Genomic DNA, 7,804 nt, shown 5'->3' on the forward strand with positions numbered 1-7,804 from the left:
TGCCAGAGTAGTGCAAGATTTCCATATACAGAGGTCTAGCTCCTTGGCAGATGAGTCCAATGTGTCCAAATACTAAGAGCTAGCTACATGACAGATGAGTCCAACATGTCCATAGATTGAGAGCTATCTACAAAGCAGATGAGTCCAACATGTTCATACACAGAGAGCTGGCTATATGGCTGATGACTCCAACATGTCCAAATACAGATGGCTTACTACATGGCAGACAAGTCCAATATCTTTATAAACAGAGAGCTACCTACATGGCAGTTCAGTCCAATATATCCATGCACAGAGAGCTAGCTACATGTCAATTGAGTCCAAAATGTCCATATACAGAGATATCTACATATCAGAATAGTGCAACATGTCCATATGCAGAGTTCTAGCAATATGGCAGATGAGTCCAACGTGTCCACATATTCAGAGCTAGCTATATGGCAGAGTAGTCCAAGATGTCCATATACAGAGTAATAGCCTCATGGAAGATGACTCCAACATGTCCATATACTGAGAGCTAGCTACATGGCAGATAAGACCAATATGTTCATATTCAGAGAGGTACCTACATGGTATATCAGTCCAACATTTCCATGCACAGAGTTCTAGCTACATGGCTGAAGAGTCTAAAATGTCCATACACAGAGAGCCAGCTACATGGCAGAGTAGTGCATGTCTAGCTACATAGCAGATGTGTCCATATACTGAGAGCTAGGTTCATGGGCTAGTAGTCCAACACGTCCATATCCAGAGTACTAGCTACATTGTAGATGAGTCTAATGTGTCCATATACTGAGAGGTAGCTATATGGCATAGTAGTTCAACAAGTCCATATCAGAGTAGTAGCTACATGGCAGAGGAGTCCAACATGTGTATATAGAGAGGACTTGCTACAAGGCAGATGAGTCCAACGTGTTCATACAGAGAAAGCTGGCTACATGGCTGATGAGTCCAACATGTCCATTTACTGAGAGTAAACTACATGGCAGATGAGTCCAACATGTATATATTTAGAGGGCTCAATACAAGATAGATGAGTCCAACATGTTCATACACAGAGAGCTGGCTACATGGCTGATAAGCCCAACATGTCCATATACTGAGAGCTAGCTACATGGCAGTCAAGTCCAATATGTTCACCTAGAGAGAGCTACATACATGGCAGTTCAGTCCAACATATACATGTAGAGAGACCTAGCTACATGGCAGACGAGTCCAAAATGTCCATATACAGAGATCTAGCTACATGGCAGATGAGTCCAACGTGTCCATATACTGAGAGCTAGGTACATGGGCGAGTAGTCCAACACGTCCATATCCAGAGTACCAGCTACATTGTAGATGAGTCCAACGTGTCCATATACTGAGAGCTAGCTATATGGCAGAGTAGTTCAACATGTCCATATACAGAGTACTAGCTACATGGCAGATGACTCCAACATGTGTATATATAGAGGGCTATCGACAAGGCAGATGAGTCCAACATGTTCATACAGAGAAAGCTCGCTACATGGATGAGGAGTCCAACATGTCCATAAATTGAGAGCAAGCTACATGACAGACAAGTCCAATATGTTCATATACAGAGAGCTAACTTCATGGCAGATGAATCCAACATGTGTATATTTAGAGGGCTCACTACAAGGCAGATGAGTCCAACAAGTTCATACACAGAGAGCTGGCTACATGGCTGATAAGTCCAACATGTCCATATACTGAGAACTAGCTAGCTACATGGCAGTCAGGTCCAATATGTTCATATGTAAAGAGCTACCTACATGGCAGATCAGTCCAACATATTCATGTACACAGAACTAGCTATATGGAAGAGTAGTGCAACATTTACATATACAGAGTTCTAGCTATATGGCCGATCAGTCCAACGTGTCCATATACTAAGAGCCAACTACATGTCAGAGTACTCCAACATGTCCATATACAGAGTTCTAGCTATATGGCAGATGAGTCCAAAGTGTCCATATATTGAGAGCTAGCTACAAGGCAAAATAGTGCATCATTTCCATATACGGGAAACTAGCTACATGGCAGATGAGTCCAACATGTCCATATACTGAGAGTTAGCTATATGGCAGGTGAGTCCAACATATGTATATTTAAAGGGCTCACTACAAGGCAGATGAGTCCAACATGTTCATATACAGGACCTGACTCCATGGCCGATGAGTCCAACATGTCCATATACAGAGAGCTAGCTACATGCCAGAGTAGTGCAACATTTCCGTATACAGAGTTCAAGTTACATCGCAGATGAGTCCAACGTGTCCGTACACTGAGAGCTAGCTACAGGCCAGAGTAGTCCAACATGTCCATATACAGATTTTAGCTACATGGGATATGAGTCCAACATTTCCATATACTGAGAGCTAGGTATATGGCAGAGTGGTGCAACATTTCCATATACAAAGTTCTAGTTACATGGCAGATGAGTTCGACATGTGTATATTTAGAGGGCTCGTCACAAGGCAGATGAGTCCAACATGTTCATACACATAGAGCTGGTTACATGTCTGATAAGTCCAACATGTCCATATACTGAGAGGTAGCTAAGTACATGGCAGACAAGTCTAATATGTTCATATATAGAGAGCTACCTACATGGCAGTTCAGTCCAACATACTCATGTACCAAGAGCTAGCTACATGGCAGACGAGTCCAAAATACCCATATATAGAGAGCTAGCTACATTTCAGAGTAGTGCAACATTTCCATATACAGGGTTCTAACTATATGTCCGATCAGTCCAATGTGTCCATATACTTAGAACCAACTTTATGGAAGAGTAGTGCAACATTTCCATGTACAGAGTACTACATGGCAGTTGTATTTACATATACAGGGTTCTATCTACATTTAAGGTGAGTCATATGTGTCCATAAACGGAGAGCTAGCTACATGGCAGATGAGTCCAACGTGTCCATGTACAGAGAACTAGCTACATGGCAGAGTATTGCAACATTTCCATATACAGTGTTTTACCTACATGACAGATGAGTTTTACGTGTCATATACTGAAAACTAGCTACATGGCAATGTAATCCAACATGTCAATATACATAGTACTAGCTACAAGGCAGATGAGTGCAACATGTTCATACACATAGAGCTGGTTACTGAGAGTTGGCTACATTGCAGATGAATCCAACATGTGTATATTTAGTGGGTTAGCTACAGGCAGATGAGTCCAACATGTTCATACAGAGGGAGCTGGCTCCATGGCTGATGAGTCCAACATGTCCATATACTGAGAGGTAGCTACATGGCAGAGTACTGTAACATTTCCATATACAGAGTACTAGCTACATGACAGATGAGTCCATCGTGTCCATATACTGAGAGCTACCTACATGGCAGAGTAGTCCAACACGTCCATATACAGAATTTTAGCTACATTTCAGATGAGTCCAACGTGTCCATCTAGTGAGAGCTATCTACATGCAGAGTAGTCCAACATGTCCATATAGAGAGTACTAGCTACATGACAGATGAGTCCAACATGACCATATACTGAGAGTTTGCTACATGGCAGTTGAGTCCAACATGTGTATATTTAGAGGGCTAGCTACAAGGCAGATGAGTCCAACTTGTTCACACACAGAGAGCTGGCTACATGACAGAGTAGCCCAACATGTCCATATACTGAGAGCTAGCTACATGACATATAAGTCCAATACGTTTATATAAAGACAGGTACCTACGTGGCAGATTAGTCCAACATATCTATTCACAAACTGCTAGCTACATGGCAGACTAGTCCAGAATGTCCATAAAGAGAGGTAGCTATATGGGAGAGTAGTGTAACATATCCATATACACAGTTGTAGCTATATGGCAGATGAGTCTATCGTGTCCATATACTGAGAGCTAACTACATGGCAGAATAGTGAAACATTTCCATATACAGAGTTTTAGCTACATGGCAGATGAGTCCATCTTGTCCATATACTGAGAGATAGCTACATGACAGAGTAGTCCAACATGTCCATATATTGAGTACTAGCTACATGGAAGATGAGTCAAACATGACCATATACTGAGAGTTAGCTACATGGCAGATGATTCTAACATGTGTATATTTAGAGGGCTAACTACAAGGCAGATGAGTCCAACTTGTTAATACACAGAGAGCTGGCTACAAGACTCATGAATCCAACATGTCCACAAACTGAGACCTAGCTATTATGGCAAACAAGTCCAATATGTTCATATACAGAGGGCTACCTATATGGAAGATCAGTCCAACATATCCAAGTACAGAAAGATAGCTACATGGAAGAGAAGTGCAACATTTCCATATATGGAGTTTTAGCTACATGGCAGGTTAGTCTAATGTGTCCAAATACTGAGAGCTAGGTACATGGCAGAGTAGCCCAACATGTCCATATACAGAGTATTAGCTACATGACAGAGTCCAACATTTCCATATACTGTTTGTTAGCTACATAGCAAATGAGTCCAACATGTGTATATGTATGGGGCTAGCTACAAGGCAGATGAGTCCAACAGTTCATATACAGAGAGCTGGCTACATGGCTGATGAGTCCAACATATCCATGTACAGAGAGCTGCCTACATGGCAGATGAATCCAAAATGACCATATACAGAGATGTAGCTACATGGCAGAGTACTACAACCTGTCCATATACAGAAATAGCTACATGTCCGCTGAGTCCAACATGTCCATATACTGAGAGTTAGCTACATGCCAGATGAGACCAACATGTGAATATTTACAAGGCTCACTACAAGGCAGATGAATCCAACATATTCATACACAGAGAACTGGCTACATGGCTGATGAGTCCAACATGTCCATATACTGAGAGCTAGCTACATGGCAGGCTAGTCTAATATGTCCATATACAGAGATCGAGCTACATGACAAATTAGTCCAAAGTGTCAATATACTGAGAGCTAGCTACATGGTAGAGTAGTCCAACATGTCCATATACAGAGCACTAGCTACATGGCAGATGAGTCCAACATGTCCATATACTGAGAGTTAGCTACATGGCAGATGAATCCAACCTGTGTATATTTACGGGACAAGCTACTAAGCCGATGAGTCCAACATGTTCATACAGAGAGAGAGGCTACATGGCTGATGATTGCAACATGTCCATATACTGACAGTGACCTTTATGCCAGACATGTCCAATATGTTCATATACAGAGGGCTACCTATATGGAAGATCAGTCCAACATATCCAAGTACAGAAAGATAGCTACATGGAAGAGAAGTGCAACATTTCCATATACGGAATTTTAGCTACATGGCAGTTTAGTCTAACGTGTCCAAATACTGAGAGCTAGGTACATGGCAGAGTAGCCCAACATGTCCATATACAGAGTATTAGCTACATGACAGAGTCCAACATTTCCATATACTGTTTGTTAGCTACATAGCAAATGAGTCCAACATGTGTATATGTATGGGACTAGCTACAAGGCAGATGAGTCCAACATGTTCATATACAGAGAGCTGGCTACATGGCTGATGAGTCCAACATATCCATGTACAGAGAGCTACCTTCATGGTAGATGAGTCCAACATACCCAAGTACAGAGAGCTAGCTACATGGCAGAGTAGTGCAACTTTTCCATATACAGAGGTCAAGAAAGCTGGCAGATGAGTCCAACATGTCCATATACAGAGAGCTAGCTACATGGCAGAGTAGTTCAACATTTCCATATACATATTGCTAGCTACATGGCAGATGAGTCCAACGTGTTCATATACTGTCAGCTAGCTACATGGCAGAGGAATCCAACATGTCCATATACAGAGTACTAGCTACATGGCAGATGAGTCCAACGTGTCCATATAAGGAGAGCTAGCTTCAAGGCAGATGAGTCCAATATGTTCATACACTGAGAGCTGGCTATATGGCTGATAAGTCCAACATTTCCATATACAGAGAGCTAGTTACAAGGCAGACCAGTCCAATTTCTTCTTATACAGAGAGCAAACTTCATGGCAGATCAGTCCAACATATCCATGTATAGAGAGCTAGCTACATGGCAGATGAGTCCAAAATGTACATATACAGAGAGCTTGCTACATGGCAGATTAGTGAAGCATTTCCATATACAGGGTACTAGCTACATGGCAGATGAGTCCAACATGTCCATATACTGAGAGTTAGCTACATGGCAGATGAGTCCAATATATTCATACTCGGAAGCTGGCTACTTGGCTGATGAGTCCAACATGTCCATAAACTGAGAGCAAACTACATGACAGACAAGTCCAATATGTTCATATACAGACAGCTACCTTCATGGCAGATCAGTCCAACATATCCAAGTACAGAGAGCTAGCTGCATGGCAGAGTAGTGCAACTTTTCCATATATAGAGTTCAAGATACCTGGCAGATGAGTCCACCATGTGCATATACAAAGTGCTAGTTACATGGCAGAGTAGTGCAACATTTCAATATACAAATTGCTAGCTAGATGGCAGATGAGTCCAGCGTGTCTATATAGTGTCAGGTAGCTACATGGCAGAGGAATCCAACATGTCCCTATAAAGAGTACTAGCTACATGCCAGATGAGTCCAACCTGTCCATATAAGGAGAGCTAGCTTCAAGGAAGATGAGTCCAACATGTTCATACACTGAGAGCTGGCTATATGGCTGATGAGTCCAACATGTCAATATACAGAGAGCTAGTTACAAGGCAGACAAGTCCAATTTCTTCTTATACAGAGAGCAACCTTCATGGCAGATCAGTCCAACATATCCATGTATAGAGAGCTAGCTACATGTACATATACAGAGAGCTTGCTACATGGCAGATTAGTGAAACATTTCCATATACAGAGTTCTAGCTACATGGCAGATGAGACCAATGTGTCCTTATACTGAGAGTTAGCTACATGACAGATGAGTCCAACATGTGTGTATTTAGAGTGCTCTATCAAAGGCAGATGAGTCCTACATGTTCATACAAAGAGAGTTGGCTACATTGTGGATGAGTCCAACATGTCCATATGCTGAGAGGTAGCTACATGGCAGACAGTCCAATATATTCATATACAGAGAACTACCTACATGACAGATCAGTACAACACTTCCATGTACAGAGAGCTAGCTACATGGCAGACAAGTTCAAAATGTACATATATAGAGTTCGCTACATGGCAGAGTAGTGCAACTTTTCCATATACAGAATTCTAGGTACATGGAAGATGAGTCCAACGAGTCCATATACTGAGAGCTAGCTACATGGCAGAGTACTCCAACATGTCAATATACAGAGTTCTAGCGACATGGAAGATGATTCCAACATGTCCATATACTGAGAGCTAACTAAATGGCAGAGCATTCCAAGATGTCCATATACAGAGTGCTAGTTATATGGCAGATAAGTCCCAACATGTCTATAAACTGAGAATTAGCTACATGGCAGATGAGTCCAACAAGTGTATATTTAGAGGCCTAGCTAAAAGGCAGATTAGTCCAAATATTCACATAAAGATAGCTGACTAAATGGCTGACGAGTCCCACATGTCCATATACTGAGTGCTAGCTACATGGCAAACAAGTCCAATATGTTCATATACAGAGAGCTACCTACATGACAGATCAGTACAACATATCCATGTATAGAGAGCTAGCTACATGGCAGACGAGTCCAGAATGTCCATATAAAGAGTGGTAGCTGCATGGCACAGTAGTACAACATGTCCATATACAGAGTACTAGCACCTTGGCAGATGAGTCCAACATGTTCATATAAGGTGGCTATCTACAAGGCAGATTAGTCCAACATGTTCATACGC

The sequence above is a fragment of the Chrysochloris asiatica genome, unplaced genomic scaffold (assembly GCF_000296735.1).
Source record: "Chrysochloris asiatica unplaced genomic scaffold, ChrAsi1.0 scaffold00152, whole genome shotgun sequence".
In the NCBI taxonomy this organism is placed as follows: domain Eukaryota; kingdom Metazoa; phylum Chordata; class Mammalia; order Afrosoricida; family Chrysochloridae; genus Chrysochloris; species Chrysochloris asiatica.